Source organism: Monodon monoceros, unplaced genomic scaffold (genome assembly GCF_005190385.1).
Source record: "Monodon monoceros isolate NGI ecotype Baffin Bay Population unplaced genomic scaffold, NGI_Narwhal_1 Super_Scaffold_5, whole genome shotgun sequence".
In the NCBI taxonomy this organism is placed as follows: Eukaryota; Metazoa; Chordata; class Mammalia; order Artiodactyla; family Monodontidae; genus Monodon; species Monodon monoceros.
This window is the reverse complement of record NW_021703782.1, coordinates 7,840,527-7,861,757: the sequence shown is the minus strand read 5'-3', so window position 1 is coordinate 7,861,757 and position 21,231 is coordinate 7,840,527.

Here is a 21,231-nt window from a genome sequence, read left to right as displayed (position 1 = left end):
GCATTTTATCCTCTTCTGAAGAAAGGAGGCCAGGAAGGAAATGAATGGATATTAACTGCATACCTACATCTGCTTGTGGTTGCACGTGTGCTATGTCAGTTACTTCCAACATGATTCCCAAGAGGGAGGTATTTATCCTGTTCTGCAAGGAAGATGCCTGTAAGGTCGGGTCTTAACAAAGGGCACCGCGAAACAAAGGAAAGCTTCAAGTGAGCTTTATTAGGGAGCGCTCCCGGGCGAGGTTCACTGGTCCGAGAGAAAGGGGCCAGAGAAGTTGCGCCCAGTACTGAATGAGGGGGATTTTTATTGGGGTAAAAGCAGAAGGCGGCTTGCAAGGGGAGGGGGTGGTTTGCTATACAGGGTAATTCCTTATTTGGTGAGGATACAGCAGGGCCAGGTGTTGGTTGGTCTGTTGTGGGGCGTAAGCCCATTTCCCCTTCCCGTCAGCCCCATTGTTTTCTGGGCAGGAAGTTAGAGTCTCTTGTTGATTCCCAGAACAGGTGAGGTCGTTATGTCGCAATGCCTCTCCTACCTCATGCTGGTCGATGTTTTCTCTTACCCCCGGGCCTCCTTTCACCCGGGCCAACGGACCTTACGGTGCCAAGGGACACCCATGGTAACTTATACAATGACATCTGGCTGATGAGTGGAGACCCAGGTTGGGAGCCCTGTGAACTGCTGGATCCCAAGGTCCACACCAGCTTTACCCACCAAGGCTCGAGGCACTCGGAGACACTTGTGTTTCTCCCACAGCGTTTTTCTTCTCAAAGCTGCCACAGGCCTCTTGGCATCCATGTTAGGCCTCTTGGCTCTCCTGACCTGCTTTTCTGGATCATATTCACCTGTGATGAATCAATCCACAATTTTGAGCTCCATGCTGCCTCTCTAGCCCTCAGGTGCCCCTCACCCACCCAGCCAGACTTGTTGTTTCCATGGGCTTCCTTGTCTCTGGAGGATTCCTCTGAATCACCATTTGGTCACTCCCTCTTAATTGCTCACAATTACCCAAGTTCCTAGTCCTACAATAAGCAAGGGAAAGGGTAACATTTTCTAAGACATATGTGTTTAGCGTTGCTGGCAGATTTGTAAACTTATTACTGTCTCTGCATATCGTATAATTAAGATTGAATTATCCAAGACTTTAAAATAGTGGCTGCTGCTATAGTGCTACTGAAAATGTTAAGGAAAAGATTTTTGCCTTTTTTTTGTTTTTAACACGTGCAGCTCACCTCTCCCCTGTCTTCTCTGAAATCCCCATTCTCATTAGGGCCACAGGACTGAGTTTAGCTGGCCTGATGGAGAGGGTTCACTAAGCTGATATGCTTTGCTTTTGGAAATCCTGCCACATCAGAAGCATAGGGGCACATTCTAAGATATCTGCTGTGGCTTCTAGAAGGGACCTGCAGTGGCAGGCAGGTGAACTGACAGCAGGCTGGGAGGGGAATTCACGCGAAGGCAGAGGCTCAGACACTGGGCCCAATCTCGCTGAGACTAGACCAAAAACGGTTCAGGGCTGATACTCCAGAAGGAGAATGGTGCACAGCTCTGTAGTTTACTGATACTCGGTGCCCTGGATAAACAGATAAACACAAGAGTACATGCACTGTGGGAGCCCGGAGAGAAAGATGGGACAGAAAAGGACCAATCTGGGCACATGGATGAAGTGCCCACTCCAAGACACTCTTCTGGGCCCGTTCTCGTCTTGGAGAGAAAGCAGTGAGTGGTGGCGTGAAGCGAGATCTTACTTCCCTGCCCAGGAACTGAACCCAGGTAGCTTGGATGAAGACCAGGAATCCCGGCCACCACACCCCCTGGCTCTTGCCCCCCGGTGAAAAATGCATTTCTCACGGAGGCAAAAACTGTAAAAACAGGTACCAAATTTATTGTTAGAGACATAGCACGACAACAAGCGGGAGAGCACATAGAGTAACAGTTTGTTTAGTTAAGACAGAAGCGAGGCAGAGATGCACACCCGGAGAGAAAGGGTGTGGGCATCCTCTCTAATGAGGAGAAGCTCAGTAAAGAGACGGTTAAGTCATTTATATAGGGCAGTTCTTCCGGGTCTTTGTTTACCTTTGGCCAGTTACCTGGTTTCTTTTTCCACACCTGACCTGCCCTAAGACCCTCTCCAACATGCGTGTGCAACTTTTTTTCCAAGATGGATTTTAGCCCAGAGGCCTATGGGACGGCCTTAGCATCACATATTATGGGGTGGTGCCCCCTCCTTTTTGACCCCCAAGGAGCCTTTCTGCACATGTGCAATGTTTCCCTTGCCCCAAGGATGGGAAATGTATGACCTCTTGATCTTTTAACAGGGTTTAGCCCCTCTCTGTCCCTGCCATAAAAGTGTCCAGTGTCCAGTTATCTACCCTATTCCTGTTGTTGTTTTCTTATATCGAAGTGCGGGTCTTGAAATATAGACAGGAGTCCGGTCATACATATGCAGTCCAGAGCCCGTTTGTCTCTTGCCTCAGAAAATGTAAACAGGGGGCTGGTAATGAATGTCTGGGTTGGAGGCCATCTTCTTCTCACCCCAGGAAGTGTGAACAGGAGGCCAGTTGTAAATGTCTAGCTCGGAGCCCATCTATCTCCTGCCTCAGTCCCTGTACTTGGAGAGCTGGAAGTCTAGTGGGAGAGGCAGACAGAAAGGCAAAGAAGACACGCCAGTGTGATACGTGACGGATGCCTGAAAGCAGAGGGTGCTGGGCTGCGTGGGGGCAGAGGGACGGGAGGAAGGGTTGCAGGGAGAGCTAAAAGGAGTCTTGAAGACTGCTAGGAGGCGGCCAGAGAGTGAGGAAGGGCATCCCAGGGAGCAGAGGCAGCAGAGAGCAGATCGGCAAGTGGTTCTGCTGGGGAAGATAGAGGATCTCTAAATGGGATGCTTGGGTGGCAACAGCAGGTCACCTGGAGCTTGTTAGAAATGCCAGTTCTCAGGCCCCAACCCAGACCTGGTGGATCAGAAACCCCGGAGATGGGGCCCCACTCTCGTGTTTCAGCAAGCCCTCCAGGTGATGCTGGTGCCCGCAGGTCTAAAGGAGGCCCCTGCAGTGAACCAGGTGAACAAGGATCCAGTTAAACAAAAGACCAAGTCAGTGGTGGTAAGAATGTAGAAAAGGCCACAGATTGAGAAGGCATTTGGGTGGAATCCCTTTGTATCTCTTTTGTAACATTTTCCCACTTTCTTTATCGTCTCATCCTCCCCCTCTGGGTTTTGTGTCCTTGGCCTCTTGGGGGCAGAGACCTCATTTCCCCTCAGGCTCTCATAGCCCCCTACGTGGTCCCTGAACCCAAGTGGAGCTCAGGTGAGAGATGGCTGAGCAATTTCACACTGTCTCCTGTCATGACCGTTCCTGGGGTCCAGGGGTGGGACCGAATCTGTGAGCATCCTCCCAGAGAAGGGAACCTCCCAGGAGACACGTTCCCAGGAACCCAGACCTCCTGGAACACCTAGCAAGAGAGCCAGAGGAGAGGAGATCAAGGGAGAAATGGGCAAGGGAAGGTGGGGCTGAAGAAGGAAGAAGAGAGAGGAAATGGAAGGGGGACAGGAGTTCCGAGAAGGTGGACAGGTTTGAACAGGAACTCCCCTCTCTCCTCAATCCCAGTTCTCCCAGCTCTGGTGGGAGTTGTTCCCGCTGCTCCTGGTGTTACCATCCTGGAGGATTGGAGGGGCCCCTCCTCATGCCTCTGCACCCACGGATGCCCCCTACAGGCCCACAAGTCGCCACAGGCACTGGCCCAGTGCAACGAAGCCTCCTTCCTACCCGCATCCTCTGCCATTATGATTGTACACAGCCTCCACGGTCTATAAGCTGTCTGGACAACGTTTAGGAAGAAATAATGTCATTGCGGTGAAGAACATGGGCCCGGAGTCGAGTTCGTATTCTTGTTCTGTCACCTGCTGACACCTGGAACAGTGCAGGGCGTACGGTGGTGCAGAACTGAATGAGTGAGTCAATGAATGGCTGAGTACTAGCTGTGAAACCTGGAGCAAGTGAATGATTCTGAGCCTCAGTTTCCTCACCTGTGAAAAGGGGATAATAATAGTACCTATTACATAGGGTTGTTGGGAGAGTGATCCACTATGTCTAGTGCTTATCCAAGGCCAGTTGTTCTTGGGCAGTGGAAACAGGCTGGCTGCCTTGTGGGTGGAGTACCAGAGCATTTCCACACCCACCAAAGCCTTGCTTCTGAGCGGGGTGCCGGAACCACCTTTCTCAAAACTGTCTGGGATAAGGACTGAGTATAAGATGCCAGAAAGGGAGATTTTGTGGCCTTACTCCAAACCTACTGAAGTACTCCTGAAGAGTGAAGGCTTAAACCCTGCATTTCTATGAGCTCCCCAAGTGATTGCCAACTCACGCTAATGTTTAAGAGCTCTGTATTTAGGTTTCGGTTTATAAATTAAAATACAGAGTCAACACATGAATATAACCGTTCATAGGTGAGGACATCAGGCCCCAGGGTGGACCTCTCTAGAGTCGAATTTATATATGATGAAAGACCAGATGTTCTGTAATGGAGTAACAAACGCGGGCTCCTAACACCTGGCACCAGAATTCCTCTTTGGAGAGGAAACTCTCTTTGATAAGCTTGTTGACACTGGATGCTGATATCCAGGGGGCATCATAAACAAGAAAAGGAAATTCCCTGGCGGTCCAGTGGTTAGGACTCCATGCCTTCACTGCCAGGGTGAGGGCTCGATCCCTGATCGGGCAACTAAGATCCTGCAAGCTGCGTGGCACAGCCAAAAAAACAAAACAAAAGAACAAAAACAAACCCAGAAAACAGAACAAACAAACGAAAAATAATTGCTGAACTGTTCTGCATTTAAATCGTATAAGGGAGAAAGAAAAATGAGAAGGAATGAAGGATGGGGCTACAGAGAAATAGAGAGGGAGGTTGGAGCCATGGTTTAGAAATAACTTAGGGACTTTTGGGGAACTGGACTACATAAACTTGAACTTCGAGTGGTTTTCATTGTTGTAACTTAAAACCCCTGTCTTCCCAAGCCCACTGCAAGGGCTCCTACACCTACAAAGCTAAGCATAGGTATATCTGTGTCCTTTCCCCAGCAAAGTGCTGTGTAAGAAAACAGTACAACCTTCCGGCAGGGTTTAGTCATTGGCCGCCTTTTCTTCCTCCTACTCTCAGCCGTCTTGCGACTCAGTGAATTGCCAAATCTTGTCCTTATAGTTCAGTGATGTCGGTCAAATCCACGCCTTCTTCTCCATTCCCGTTGCTGTTGCTCTGTTTCAGAAATTTGCCACTGATGCTTTCCTAAGTCATCTCTCTGTCTGAATTTTCTCCCGTCACAGGCTCAAACCGCCCTCCTACTGCTGCCAAAGTTAACTTTCAAATGAAGATTTAATATTGAGAAGCAGCATATCACAGAAATAAAAATAGAGTCTATATAGACTCAAGGGCCAGACTTGTTGAGATCAGATTCTAAGACGTCCTATGAGCTGTGTCTTTGGTTTGGGTAAGTCACTTAACATCTCTTTGCCTTAGATTCCCCATCTGGTAAAATGGGATGATAACAGAACCTTCTCCCCCCTTGCCTTATTGCATGGTCTACAACAGCCGGGATGTGGAGTGGAAGTGATGGTTGTGGATAATCTCGCGTTGTTCCTCATTTGTCGTGGGGGTGGAGGGGGAGTTTCAAAAAAAAAAAGCTGGAGGGCTTACACTGCCGGTATTAAGACCTGTTGAAATCTGTAGTAATTAAGTCACATATGGTATTGGTGCAAGAATAGACAAGTAGACCACTGGGACAGAATAGAGAGACCAGAGATAGGCTTGTACATATATGGTCCCCTGAAATACAATAAAGGTGACACTGAAGTGGAGTGATCTTTTCTTTTTTTCTTTTTTTGTTCTGCGGTACACGGGCCTCTCACTGCTGTGGCCCCTCCCGCTGCGGAGCACAGGCTCCAGACGCGCAGGCTCAGCGGCCATGGCTCACGGGCCCAGCCGCTCCGCGGCATGTGGGATCTTCCCAGACCAGGGCACGAACCCGCGTCCCCTGCATCGGCAGGCAGACTCTCAACCACTGCGCCACCAGGGAAGCCCAGATCTTTTCTTTTTTAAAAAAAAAATTAATTTATTTATTTTAATTGTAGTCTAGTTGATTTACAATGTCATGTTACTTTCAGATGCACAGCATAGTGATGCAGTTATACATACATATATATGTACGTATATATGTATATGTGTGTGTATATATATATATATATATATATTCTTTTTCAGATTCTTTTCCCTTATAGCTTATTACAAAACATTGAGTATAGTTCCCTGTGCTATATAGTAGGACCTTGTTGGTTATCTATTTTATATATAGTAGTGTGTATATGTTAATCCCGTCCTCCCAATTTATCCCTCCCCTCCCCCTTCCCCTTTGGTAACCATAAGTTTGTTTTCTGTCTGTGGATCTATTTCTGTTTTGTAAATAAGTTCATTTGTATCGTTTTTGTTTGTTTTTTTAGATTCCACATATAAGCAATATCATATAATATTTGTCTTTCTCTGTCTGGCTTACTTCACTTAGTATGATAATCTCTAGGTCCATCCATGTTGCTGCAAATGGCATTATTTCATTCGTTTTTATGACTAATATTCCATTTTATATATATAATGGAATATTATATATAATATTATATAATATATAATATATATAATATAATACATATTATATAACATATAATATACAAAATATATAATATACCATATATTATATATGACATAAATTATATATAATATATTTAATATATTATATAATATATTTAATATATTATATATTATATATAATATATCACACATATATAACATGACATATCATATATAACGTGCGATATATGATATATATCATATATTATATATAATATGTCATATAATATATGATATATTACATATTATATATTTTGTATATTATATGTTATATAATATGTATCATATATAATAATATATATTATATATATATACTAATATTCCATTATATATATATATATAATGGAATATATATATACCATGACTGTACCATAATGGAATATATATATACCATAACATAATGGTGTATATATATACACCATATATATGGTGTATATATATACCATAACATATGCCATATAATGGTGTATATATATACCATAACTTCTTTATCCATTCATCTATCAATGGATAAAGTGATCTAACATTTAGATCACTTCCATGTCTTGGCTATTGTAAATAGTGCTGCAATGAACACTGGGGTGCATGTACCTTTTCTTATTATGCTTTTCTCTGCATATATGCCCAGGAGTGGGATTGAGGAATCATGTGGTAACTATTATTAGTGTTTTAAGGAACCTCCATACTGTTCTCCATAGTGGCTGTACCAATTTACATTCCCACCAACATTGTAGGAGGTTTCATTTTCTCCACACCATTTCTAGCATTTATTATTTGTAGACTTTTTGGTGATGGCCATTCTGATTGGAGTGAGGTGATACTTCATTGTAATTTTGATTTGTTTCTCTGATCATTAGGTGAGCTTTTCAATAGATGGTGCTGGATCAATTGGATCTCCATATGAGAGAAAATTAATCATGATCCTTACCTAACACCAAACAAAACAGCCATTCCCAATGGATTGAATATCTAAACATGAAAAGTAAAGCGCAGATTTTAGGAAAAAATGGGAGAACATTTTCATGACCTTGAAGTAGATAAAGATTTTTAAAACAGGTTACAAAAAGCAGTAGCCATAAAGGAAAAAAATAGATAAATTAGATTGCTTTAAAATTAAGAACTTCTGTTCATCAAACATCGCCATAAGAGAGTCAAATGTGACTCACAGAATGGGCGAAGACATTTGTAATATGTATACAAAACAAAAATTCTTATCTAGAATATATAGAAAACAATCCTACGAATCTATAAGAAATAAGAATATCACTCAATAGAAAAAATGCAGAAAAGACATGAACATTCACTTCAAAAGAAGGACATCCAAATGGCCAATAAACCCATGAAAAGGGCTAAAATTCATTTGCCATCAGGAAAATGCAAATTAAAACCAAAATGAGATGCCACCTTATCCCAACCAGAATGGCTGAAATGAAAAAGACAGAACATATTAAGTACTGGAGAAGATGTGGAACTGAAACTCTCATAGACTGTTGATAGGAGTGTATATTGGTACAACCACTTTGAAAAAAAACATTTCACATTATCTATAAAGCTGAACATGTACATAATCTATAACCCAGCATTTCTACTGCTAGGTGTATACTCTACATAAAAATGTACATGGGGCTTCCCTGGTGGCGCAGTGGTTAAGAGTCCGCCTGCCAATGCAGGGGACATGGGTTCAAGCCCTGGCCTGGGAAGATCCCACATGCCGCAGAGCAACTAAGCCTGTGTGCCACAACTACTGAGCCTGCACTCTAGAGCCTGCGAGCCACAACTACTGAAGCCCGCGTGCCTAGAGCATGTGCTCTGCAACAAGAGAAGCCACCACAATGAGAAGCCTGGGCCCTGCAACAAAGAGTAGCCCCGCCTCACTGCAACTAGAGAAAGCCCGCTTGCAGCAGCAAAGACCCAATGCAGCCAAAAATTAAATAAATGAATAAATTTATTTTTAAAAATGTACATGTATTCACCAAAAGACACAAGAATGTTCATAGCAGCACGAGTCATAGTAGCCAAACACTAGAACACAGTAGAATGAGTGTTTTGCTCTAGGGACTACTTTATGGTGATAAGAATGAACAAATACCGCCACATAACAACATGGAAAACTCTCTTGAGCATAAAGTTGAATAAAAAGAAGCCACACAGAAATAAGTACAAATTGTATGATTTCAATTATAGGTACAACAAATATCAGATCTCTAGAGCTAACTTATCTTGCATAATTGAAATTTGATACATGTTGACTAGCAACTTATTTCCTCTTCCCCCAGGCAACTACCTTTACATTTTTTGCTTCTATGTGTTTGACTTTTTATTTTATTTATTTTTTTGGCCACGCCACATGGCTTGTGGGATCTTAGTTCCCTGACTGGGGATTGAACCTGGGCCCTCAGCAGTGAGAGCGTGGAGCACCACCCACTGGACCACCAGGGAATTCCTGGGATTGACTATTTTAGATACTTAATATAACTGGAATCATGCATATTTTTTTTTAAACTCCCTAGAGTTGGCTGTATAGTCATGTTGAGGACTTTTGGCATAGTATTTTGCTCCTACCCCTGGTACAGTAACAATCATTTTGTATTAGGAATATTCCTTGCTGGTTTGCCTTCAGTAGCTGTAGGCTCATTAACAGAAGGAATGATATTCTGTTCACTTGGGTATCTTCAGTGCCCAGAAGAACACCTGGCACACAGTGAATAGTCCATATGTGTTTGTTGAATTGGAGTGACCCTTCCAATAATCATAGAGGGTAGGATTTACCATTGCCACCAGCCAGCCAAACTTCTTCAACATAGTTCTTCAATTCAACATACATTTTTAAAGAGTCTACTTTGAGTCAAACACTGGACTGGTGTGCCGGAGTTGTGAAGAAGAGGAAGGTCAGTTCTTGGAGCCAGATGCTCTGTCAGGCAGGGGCGACATCGGAGACTCCCGGGGGCAGGTCCATGCTTGGTGGAGGAGCCTCAGATGAAGTGATCAGCTCTGCTTGGATGGACCTGAGATATTTCCAAGAGTGAGTGATGCCTGAGCCACATCCCAGCGAGCGACTAGGAGTTTGCCAGGGGGGCAAGGAAGGCAAAAGCATTTCGGGAAGATAGAAAATCCATGTCCATGAGTAGAACAGCTTGACACCAGGTGGAGAGATGGAGGAGGGTGAAGGGTGAGAGGTGAATGGCTTGGTAAGGAGGTTGGATGCATCCTGCAACAATGGGAAGTCAGTGAAGGGTGAAACAGGAGAGTAGCAGGACCCAGTGTGCAGTTTTAGAGAGATCACTCTGGTTGCAGTGGGGAGGATGGATTATAAAGCAAAACTGAAGACCGAGGGACCAGTAGGAGAGGGTGGGGTGTTGTAATGATCCAGGCGTGAGAAGACAAGCGCTTGAGTTGGGCAAAGCCCGTGGGGATGGAGAGGTGGGGGCAGGTAAGGACCTGAGTAGGAAGATTCTCCACCTTCTCCTGTAAAAAGTTTGGGGAAAGGGAAGTGAGTAAGAGGTATATTATACAGGTAATATTCTCTTTTCAAATTTTCCTCCTTCGCGCCAGAAAAAGACAGAAAAGCAGAAAGAGGGGGTGGGATTCTGGAGGACAGGCCGTCCATATACTAATGTCACTGGGGAATGTAACCTGCTCACAACGTCCATCTATTATGTTAGGTGAAGATACATTTTCAGCTGAAAAGAATTATTTTAAAACATGGGCGTGAAACAAATGAGCACATGAAATCATGTTGTCCACAAGGCCTCAGCAGAACGTTTTCCTTAGATAGCAGCCTCGGGATAACACTGCCAGCATTCCCCAGTCCCAGAAAGAATCTGTGCTTTTGTCACTCAGTGATTTGTAACAGGAATAAAAAAACCCCTCTGCTTATATAAGAAATGCATCTGAAACTCCATGGCTGGCAGGTGCTTGAGATCGTTGAGCAGATGTCTGTGTGAAGCACCCAAAGTCCTATATGTACGTTGGAAAGCACACATACGCCAGCTCCCTGCTGCTGTCCTGGAGAAAATATTCCACACATGCAGCAAGGGGCTCTGTGCCTTTCCTCCCTGACTTCTCTCCTGTGGAGTATGAACCCAGGATAGTGTCTACTCAGAATCCTCTGTCCGTTGGCATTTGGAAAGGTCTTAACTGACTCCATCTATTTGGTACCTCCAAGCAAGACTGAACCCAGCTAACCAAGGATCTCTGTGCAGCTTCTGGAGTTGTCACCGAGTCTCACAAGCCTTCCTGGTGTTAATCCTGCAGCCTGGATGTCCTTCTCCCCAGACTCCCTCTCGTAGGTTTTGGGGCAGCTACCTGTCGCCTCTCCCTGTCTACCAAGCTCCCCCCCTCCCCCCATAGTGATGGGATCCTTACATTCTTTTTCAAGCTGACTACCACCTGCTCCCCTTTCCCTTTGACAGGTGGATGGTGCCTCTCCCTCCAGGGGAAAAGGAAAGCACAGGTGCACATTCCTGCTTTTCACAGGGTGGTGCACAGGGCAGCCTGGTGCCCTTGGAGGGGGGCTGGGAGCCAGGAAAATGTGGGGCTCCAATGACAGCTCTTTCTCTCCTCATTTCGGGGATCCTGGGCAGGTCATATATCCTCTCTACCGCTCTGTTTCTTCCTGCAGAAGAAACCTCCTGCAGAACCCTCCCTTAAGTAAGACAATCCTTTCCAGGGATCCAAACATGGAGGAGGGCACAAGGCAAATACTCAGCAGATGTGGGTTCCCTTCTGTGGGACGCACACAGTGATCCTAGCAAAGGGCATCACTAACTGTATTTCACATCGGAGGAAGCTGGGGGAGGGAATGACGTGAATTACTCAAAAAATCATGCAGCAGAAATTTCAGAATTTGAACGCAGATCTGCTTGGCTCCAAAGCAAACCTTCCCTCTGCCCTCCCCCGCCTTCCTCCAAGACCCTCACCCTTCTCATCTTCTGTCTTTCTTTACTGTTTTCTTTTCTTCTGCCTATAATATATTCAGGGCTGCGCCGTTATTAGAAATAAAAACCCAGTCTTAAAAAAGCGGGAAATTCTGATACAGGCTACAACATAAGTGAAACTTGAGGATGTTATGATAAGTGAAAGCAGCTACTCACCAAAGGACAAATACTGTATGTGCCCCTTACATGAGGTCCTACAGAAGTCAGATTCACAGAGACTGAGAGGAGGGTAGAGTTGCCAGGAGTTGGACAGAGGAGGAGACGGGGAGCTAGTTTTAATGGGTGCACAGTTTCAGTTTGGGAAGATGAAAAGAGTTCTGTGGATAGATGGCGTTGATGGTTCACAAGGTGAATGTGCTTAATGACATTTGAACTGGACACTTAAAAATGACTAAAATGGGGCTTTCCTGGTGGCCCAGTTGTTGAGATTCCGCCTGCCGATGCAGGGGACGCGGGTTCGTGCCCCGGTCCACGAAGATCCCACATGCCGCGGAGTGGCTGGGCCCGTGAGCCATGGCCACTGAGCCTGCGTGTCCGGAGCCTGTGCTCCTCAACGGGAGAGGCCACAACAGTGAGAGGCTTGCGTACCGCAAAAAAAAAAAAAAAAGACTAAAATGGTAAATTTTAGGTTATGTCTATTTAACCACAATTTAAAAATGAAATAAAGACAAATACAGTAAAATATCTGTGGCCTTGTTTATCTTTTGCTCCTCCTCCCCCAGGTAGATGCTTTAAGATGCTTGGTCATGTTTTAAGATGAGTGTAAATGAATTACCTCACAGCTGTTTGGTGGCTACTATGGACTGAATTGCATCCCCCCTCCCCAATTCATATGTTGAAGCCCTAACCCCCAATGCGACTATATTTGGAGATGAGGCCTTTAGGAAGGTAATTAAGGTGAAATGAAGTCATAAGGATGGGGCCATCATCCAGTAGGGCTGGTGTTCTTATAAAAATAGGAAGTGGGACTTCCCTGGCGGTCCAGCGGTTAAGACTCCACGCTTCCACTGCAGCGGGCGCGGATTCCATTCCTGGTCGGGGAACTAAGATCCCACATGCCGGGTGGCACAGCCAAAAAGTAAAAAAAAATTTAAAAATAGAAGATAAATAAAAATAAAAAGAGGAAGAGACACTGGCGCACTCTCTTTCTCCCAGCGCGCACACAGAGGAAAGGCTGTATGAAGACGGATCGGGAAGGTGGCCGTCTGCAAGCCAGGAAGAGTGCTCTCAACAGGATCTGAAGTTGTCAGCACCTTGACCTGGGACCTCCAGGCTCCAGAACTGAGAAAATAGATTTCCGCAATTTAAACCACGCAGTTTGTGGCATTTTGTGATGGGAACTCTCATAGCGGGGCTCGCCCCAAGGGAGTTTCTTCTGTCACCTGGCTTGGTGGTGGGCAGGTTGTGTGGCCCAGTGGTCAGTGACCCTTCCTTTGGGTCAGCACAGCCAGCCCAGCTCTGACCCCTCCTGACGCCTGTCCCTTCAGAGGTGGACATAGAGCCATTCCTCAAGGAGAACATCCTCACTGACAGTGACAGAGGGAGGAGCAAGACCGCTTCCCCCTGACCCAGGAGACTGGTATTGGGTAGGGAGGGCCAACAACTGGGCGGGCGAGTGTCTAAGATTTACCCTACTCACAAGGTAGTGAGTTAGCCTGCCAGTTTTCTGCTTGCTGGGAGGAGACGTGAGACTTCTGGGTCAGAGACAAAGGATCCTACTACTCAGAGCAACAGCAGGGTATCAGCATCTGTGCTTGTCTTCCCCCACCCCGTTCCCAGAGGGTGCTGTGATGGGGTCAGTGCTGCCTGCACAGGAACAGGTGACTTAACCGGGAAGGAGCTTCGTGAGCCCAAGTCATTTCCAAAGGGCAGGAAGCTGGTCTGAATTTTGCTCCCCAGGGCAAAATGTGAATCACTCTTACATTAGACAGCAAACACACCTGCCCTTGGCTGCAGAGGGCCACACCCCTCTCTCTCCAGGCAATCTGCCATACCAGCACCCTGGTAGGATACACAGCGAGATATAGAATCTAGTGGCTCTGCTGCACTGATTGAACCCTGCCTGGGACAGCCCCACACACAGCTTCAAGAAGCTGCACTATTTCTGATCCACAGTAGATACTCTACGTAGTAGAAGCAGTCCTGGAACCTACACTTGAACATGCATGGGTCTGATATCCTGCAACTTCACAATATGTCTGCTTTTAAAATGCGGGTTTTATAATGATTCGGGTATGGTAAGGCTAACAGGTCAGGAGAAGACGCAGCACTGACGCAGTAGTTTATGACTCACAGTTCTCAGGAGGAGGGGGCCACACCCACCGAACCACACGGGGAAGCGCCAGGGTCTGTCCGGAGGCAGAGGGAGTGAGGGGCAATCATGGTTGCCACAGGGAGGGGCAGGCAAAGCTGGGGAAGCAGGCTTAGGATAGGCTAGTCTGAATCATTTCAGCGGGCTCTGGGGCCCAAAGCTGTCCCTACTTGTCTAGTACCTGGGCCTCCGGTGATTAGGACAGGGGGACAGTGGCCCAGAGTGTGGGTGCTGGTTAAAGGAGGTGGCTGGGGAAGGGGGCTGGAATTGGTTGGTTTGCACATGAAAGGTGAGCACCTACCCCATTCCTTTACTTTGCCCAAGAACCGGCTGGCGCTGGGGGCAGGAGAGGGTCCTTCCTGGGTCAGCAAGGCCCCAGATGTCAACGCATCGGAGTAAAAAGACATACTTAATTCAGAGTCACATGAAAGCAATACGTGGCTCTGAAGGCGACGCCAGAAGAATGTGGAAATGAGGAGGCGTGTCAGCTAAGGCACTTCTAGAACTAAAACGCATTTCACCCTCAAGTTAGTCCATCAGTCCTAAGTGTTCTCTGAGTAGCTGCCACGAGCCAGGCACCGTGCTGGGTGCTGGGCGGACGGGGTGAACTAAACAGACCCGGCCCTGCCTCGTGGAGCCGGGGGTCAAGCCCTAGCAGGGACCGGCTACATGAAGTCCTCAGCAGCTCCCTGGGGAGCGTAATGACCGCCCCCCCAACCCACCCCGAGAACACTCAATTTGTTACCGAGTCCAAGCTCGCTCTACTTGCCGCACAACAGGCCAATAAATCGGAGATGGGGTGTTGAGGCAAGGAATACCACTTTATTCGGAAAGCCGGCATACCAAGAAGATGGCAGACTAAGGTCTCCAAATAACCATCTTATCGGGGTCTGGATGCCAGTTTCTTTTATAGAATCAGAGAGGGAGAGGGGGTGAGGAAGTAAGGTAAAAAGGGCCATCAGTCTTGAAAAACATCTCCTGGAATGGCCTGCCTGAGGGCGGAATTGTGTTAATTTCAGCCATTTACTGGTAAGCAGGGTCAGGTTGTCTCCCGGTGAGCGGAACAAAGGCACTTTAACAGTCAGGCAGAGGGGCCTGGTTCCCAGTCAGGCCATTCTGTATGATTATAATAACAAAAGCAACGAAAAGCAAAGGTTAAAGTCAAAGAAACAGATCCAACATGGAGTCCAGTTTAGCTCTTCCCTGTTACAATTTGTCATCTGAAATTGGAGGTGTGTCTCTCTGGGGCACATTTGGGCCCCAAGACATCATTCACCTCTCACTATATGGCGTGCTGGGCGGGAAGAAAGACCCTGCCTTTTGGAGCTCCTAGTCTCCACCAGAGGCATTTCCAAAGTTTTCTCAGCAGCCCGAGGACCTGTCTGAATCCTCGCATCCGGGCCTCAGCGTTATTTCTTTGTCAGACTGTGTAAGCTCTGTCTGCAGCAGGCCCAGTCCATCACTGCGGTTCTCTACTGTGCTCTTTTGGAAAAGAAATGTAAGTGTTTCTGTAGCTCAGAGGGGCATTTGTCGTAGTTCATTCGGGCTGCTGTAATAAAGTACCATAGACGGGTGGCTTATAAACAACAGAAATTTATTTCTCACAGTTATGGAGGCTGGGAAGTCCAAGATCAAGGTGCCAGCAGATTCGGTGTCTGGTGAGAGCCCGCTTCCTGGCTAATGGATGGCCGACTTCTCTGTGTCCCCACGTCGGAGAGGGAAAAGGGCTCCACCCTCCTGATCTAATCACCTCCCAGAGGGCCCATCTCCAAATACATTGGGAGTTAGGCTTTCAACATATGAATTTTAGGGGAACACAAACATTCAGTCTACAGAAGCATTCTTTTTTTTTTTAATTAGATAGTTGATTTACAATGTTGTGTTAGTTTCTGCTGTACAACAAAGTGAATCAGTTATACGTATATATATATATCCAGTCTTTTTATACATTTCCTTCCCATTTAGGTCACCACAGAGCATTGAGTAGAGTATAGCAGCATTCTTATTTGGGGGGTTTTCTCCACTGTTCTTCTCCCTCCCACCCTCTTCCACCTTCTCTGGAGGTGGGGAAGAGACTGTTTGAAGCATTTCCCTCTGTGATGGATGAAAACTAAATTTTTGTTGGTGCGCACGCTGTAGTGTACACAGAAGTATAATGTTTTACACATGAAACTCATAGAATGTTATAAACCAATGTGTCCTCAATAAAAAAGAAATTAAAAAAAAAGAATCTATCAGATGCTCTCTTAGCAGACTACGACATCCAGCACGGGGGCCAATGAAGAGATTCCAGAATTAAGTGAGGGATGGCACTTGCTGACATAAACTCTTCTCCAACTCTGATTCTAAAATGTCTTTTTTTCCCCACATTAGCCCATGGGTCACAAACTCCTTTGATAATATTTAATAAATGTTTGCAAATATTTTAGGCTTTGCTGGCCGGGGAGTCTCTGTCCCAGCTACGTAGCTCTGCCAGTACGGTGCAGAAGCTGTCAGAGAGCCATATAAAGAGCCACCGACATGAGCTACAAGGATGAACCTTGAAAACACGATGCTAAGTGAAAAAAAGCCTGGCACAAAAGTCTGTGTATTGTATGGTTACATTTATGTGAAATGTCCAGAATAAGCAAATCAATAGAGACAGAAAATAGATGAGCGGCGTCCAGGGGCTGGTGGGAGGGGAGAATGTATCAGCAAGCATACTCAGGATCTGAATGTACTAAAACCCAGCGAATTGTACACTGTAAAAGGGTGAATCTTATGGTATGTGAACTATATGTCAACAAAGCTAGTTTTTTAAAACAGCCATAGACAACAGGTAGATAAGTGGGTGTGGCTTTGTTCCGATGAAACTTTATTTACAAAATGAGGGTGGATGTGGCCCATGGGCTGTAGTTTGCTGAGCCCGGTGCTAGACTGTAAGAGTCATGTAGTCAGGGCTGTGTCTCGTTTATCATTAACTTCCAGGACCTAGTGTAATAGTGGTCAAATAAGTAAGAACCCAATAAATGTTTGCTGAATAAAAAAAAAAAAAAGCATTTCCCTCTGTAAGATTGGGCCCGATGCTAGGGCTGCTTCAAGCCTTTAACTAAGACACAGAGATAGACTTAAGAAATTGCAGGCTGGGCTTCCCTGGTGGCACAGTGGATAAGGATCCACCTGCCAATGCAGGGGACACGGGTTCCAATGCAGGGGACACGGGTTCGAGCCCTGGTCCGGGAAGATCCCACATGCTGCAGAGCAACTGAGCCCGTGTGCCACAACTACTGAGCCCGTGTGTCACAACTACTGAAGCCTACACGCCTAGAGCCCATGCTCCACAACAAAGAGAGGCCACCACAGTGAGGAGCCTGCACATCACAACGAAGAGTAGCCCCCACTCGCCGCAACTAGAGAAAGCCCGCGTGCAGCAGCGAAGACCCAACGCAGCTGAAAATAAATAAATATAAATAAAATAAAATATTAAAAAAAAAAGAAATTGCAGGCCACTCATTATTATGCAAATATGAGCTTCTGCTGAAATATACATCAATGCCCTAGTTTTTAAATTCTGATGCGGTAAAATGTTTCAATTTGGGTTCTGGCAACGACTGTGATCATCTTAAGAGATGTATAAATATATGTAAATAAGGTATTAACATCACAAGACTGTTTTAGACCATTTCCCCATCTGGTTTGGTCCTGTAATTGTGTGGGAAGGTACAGTTCTTGGAATCTGACCTGAAAAAAACATCACTTTCACTCTAGGTTCTCAGCAGCCTGCAAGGTGCTTACTTCCAAAGCCAATTTCAGATTAAGTTATAAGGTCTGTGTAGTACCCACAAACATTAGGTCAACATTTTATGGTGGTTGTTATAGGGAGACGGTTTTTCTGAACTTGGTTAGTTATCAGAGTGATCTGGAGAGTTTCTAAAAGTTCATATTCTAGGCTCTGCTCTTAGAGATTACGACGATACAGCTTTGCAGTGGGGCTGGGAAGCTGTAGTTTTCAAAAGTTGCTCAGATGCCTGTGATGATAAACCACAGATCTCGCCTGAGAGTTCTGCTGGCCTGGGTGTGCTCTCCTTGCCAGGGCCCTCACCAGGGAGCTTGTTAGAAACACCCACTCTGCATTTTCACAGGCTCCCCAGACGATTGGCAGGAAAACGTGGGAGGCATTGGTGTAGGGTGCTCACACGCCTGGGAAGTCTTTGGGAGACCATGATGCTCTCACTGTTGGCTGGTCAGGAAAGACTTTATGGAGAAGTTGGGCTGTTAAGAGGGTCAAAAAGGCAGAGTGAACCACTGCTTCTATTTGACCAACACAGAAGCAGAAGCAGCAAGAGAAAGCAGAGAGGATGCGGCAAATGGAACACAGGTGCTCTGTCCCCCCAGTATTACCAAAAGACGAAACGCAGACTCGATTTGTTGGCACGTTTTTGCTGTAATTCATCATTTACACTTGGCCTTCACTCTAGAGCATTGTCTTAGGTATTTGTCGAGGGTATTTGCAGAGCACGTTAATACTGTCTTTTTAGAGCTTTTACTCAACTGAGGCTGCTTACTGCCAAAGAAAGCCCTGGGGTACCAGGAGATTGTGCCTGGAACCAGCCCTGCCTGTAACCCACTGTGCACCCTAGCAGAGCCACTTGGGATCCCCGGGCCTCAGCTTCCTCATCTGTAAAACATCTGTGGCTCCTAGCCTCATCGATCCTATGTCCTGTTTTGTTTTTTATAATATTTATTTATTTAGGCTGCGCTGGGTCTTCGTTGAGACATGCAGGATCTTCGTTGTGGCTTGCGGACTTCTTAGTTGCGGCATGCGTGTGGGATCTAGTTCCCTGACCAGGGATTGAACTTGGGCCCCCAGGGAAGTCCCCTATGTCCTGCTTTGAAATAAACATTTGTAACATCTTCTTTGCTGTTCTAAAATGAAAATTGTAGCTCCAACCACCTATAGACATAATTTTTAAAAACCACTCTGATGCCCTAACTGTAATTTAAGTGGAAAATTCAAGTGAATACGTTGTAACCAATAATATGTATTTTAATCTGTAAAGGCTTGGCCAGTGTACTAAACCTGTCTTTTATTGTCTGTATTCTGATGCTTTGACATCTGGGGCCTTGCTGCTCCTGGAGAGACTACACCTCCCAGGGCTGCTAGCCTGTCCCTAGAGACAGTAAGCAACTTGCCCCAGAGCAGGAGTCCTAACCACTGGACCTCCAGAGAATTCCCAAGAGTAGGATTTTAAAATTCAAACCAACCAGTTCAGAGCCCACAACCCAGCCACCTCCTTTCTCAGGCTCTCACGTTCCCAGTAGGCCACTATCCCCCTATCCTAATCATCCCAGAGCCAGGTACCAGACCACTAGGGACAGCCCCCATGCCCCAGAGCCCACTGAATTTATCCAGACTAGCCAGTCCTAAGCCTGCTTCCCCTGCCTCACTTGTTCTTTCCCATAGAAACCACAGTGAAAACTCTTGCCCACATTTCCCCCTAGCTCCCTCTGCCTCCTGACCCACCCTGGTGCTTCCCTGTGTGTCCCACCCCCATGGCGTGGTGTACCCTGTCTTGGGAACTGTGGGTAACAAACTATCATTTCAATGGCAGTCATCTCTTGGCCTGTTGGCCTTTTACTATACTTCAAATTTTATATTAATACACTATATTTTTAACAGAACTAGACTACAAGACATTAGGAAATGGTTTATTGCCCCTACTTATAATGAATAAGTTTAGATTTAAGAAAAGTCAGGGACTTCCCTGGCGGTCCAGTGGTTAAGACCCTGCACTTCCACTGCAGGGGGCGTGGGTTCGATCCCTGGTCAGGGAACTAAGATCCTGCATGCCACACGGCACAGCCAAAAAGAAAAGTCAAAGATGGGAATTCCCTGGCAGTCCAGTGTTTAGGACTCGGCACTGTTACTGTCGGGGTCTGGGTTCCATCTGTGGTCAGGGAACTAAGATCCCACAAGCCTCACAGCACGGCCAAAAAAAAAAAAAAAGGTCAAAGATCAGGATTCATTTCCTAGAAGGACAGTGAACGAGAAAGTCAAAGAACAGCTAGACAAAGGGATAAAAGTTAGTGCTAAATATTAACAGAGCTGACTGATTTGTACGTGGCAGGAGAAAGAGGAAAATACCTTAAGTTAAATAGAGAGAAGATGCCGAGCTAAGTTATAGATTGCAGAGCAAATTAAGAAAGGATGACTTCTTTGCAAATCATCCAGGCCTTATGTGTAAGTGCAGTGTCAAAATAATTCCTTGTGATGACATGGGATGTGGGAGGGATGAAATATCACAGAAAACATTGCAGCACTATTTACAATAGCCAGGACATGGAAGAAACCTAAGTGTCCATCAACAGAGGAATGGATAAAGAAGATGTGGTACGTATATGCAAAGGAATATTACTCAGCCGTAAAAAAAGATGAAATAATGCCATTTGCTGCAGCATGGATGGACGTGGAGATTGTCATCCTGAGTGAAGTAAGTCAGACAGGGAAAGACAAGTATCATATGATATCGCTTACATGTGGTATCTAAAAAAAATGGTATAAATGAACTTATTTATAAAACAGAAATAGAGTCACTGATGTAGAAAACAAATTTATGGTTACCAAGGGGGAAAAGGGGGGGGAGGGATAAATTGGGAGATTGGGACTGACATACACACTACTATATATCGAGTAGATAACTAATAAGACCTACTGTGTAGTACAGGGAACTCTACTCAATACTCTGTAATGATCTATATGGGAAAAGAATCTAAAAAAGAGTGGATACATGTATACGTTTAGCTGATTCACTTTACGGTACAGCAGAAACTAACACAACATTTTAAATCAACTATACTCCAATAAAAAATTTTAAAAATGTCACAGAAAAATATCCCAGATCTTGAAATCCCATCACAGTTGAAGCAGATGTTCTAGCTCAGAATGTCTGGCAGGACGTTGGAAAGTCTTAAGGGACCTGGGTAAACTCCTTGTGTGACCTGCTCTAGGCATTGCAGGACATCCAGTGTCTCTCCCACTAAACATCAGTAGCCCCCTCCAAACACGTGACAACCAAAACTTCCTCCGGAGGTTTTCAAGATGCCCACCTTGTGAAACCACTAAACTGGATAACCCCAACCTGCTCCCAGGACCAGCTTGCTTCAACTCTGTGGTTCTGAGATTGCCGAGGCTTCACAGATGAGGTATATTGCTAATGTTCTTTGAAGTCTGAGAGTTACTATTGCTGGACACCAAAGTCCATTGCCATGAACTGGCCAGAACATGTTAAGACACAAAGGCAACAAGAATATATGAAGAAAGGAGTGACAAACCAAGCC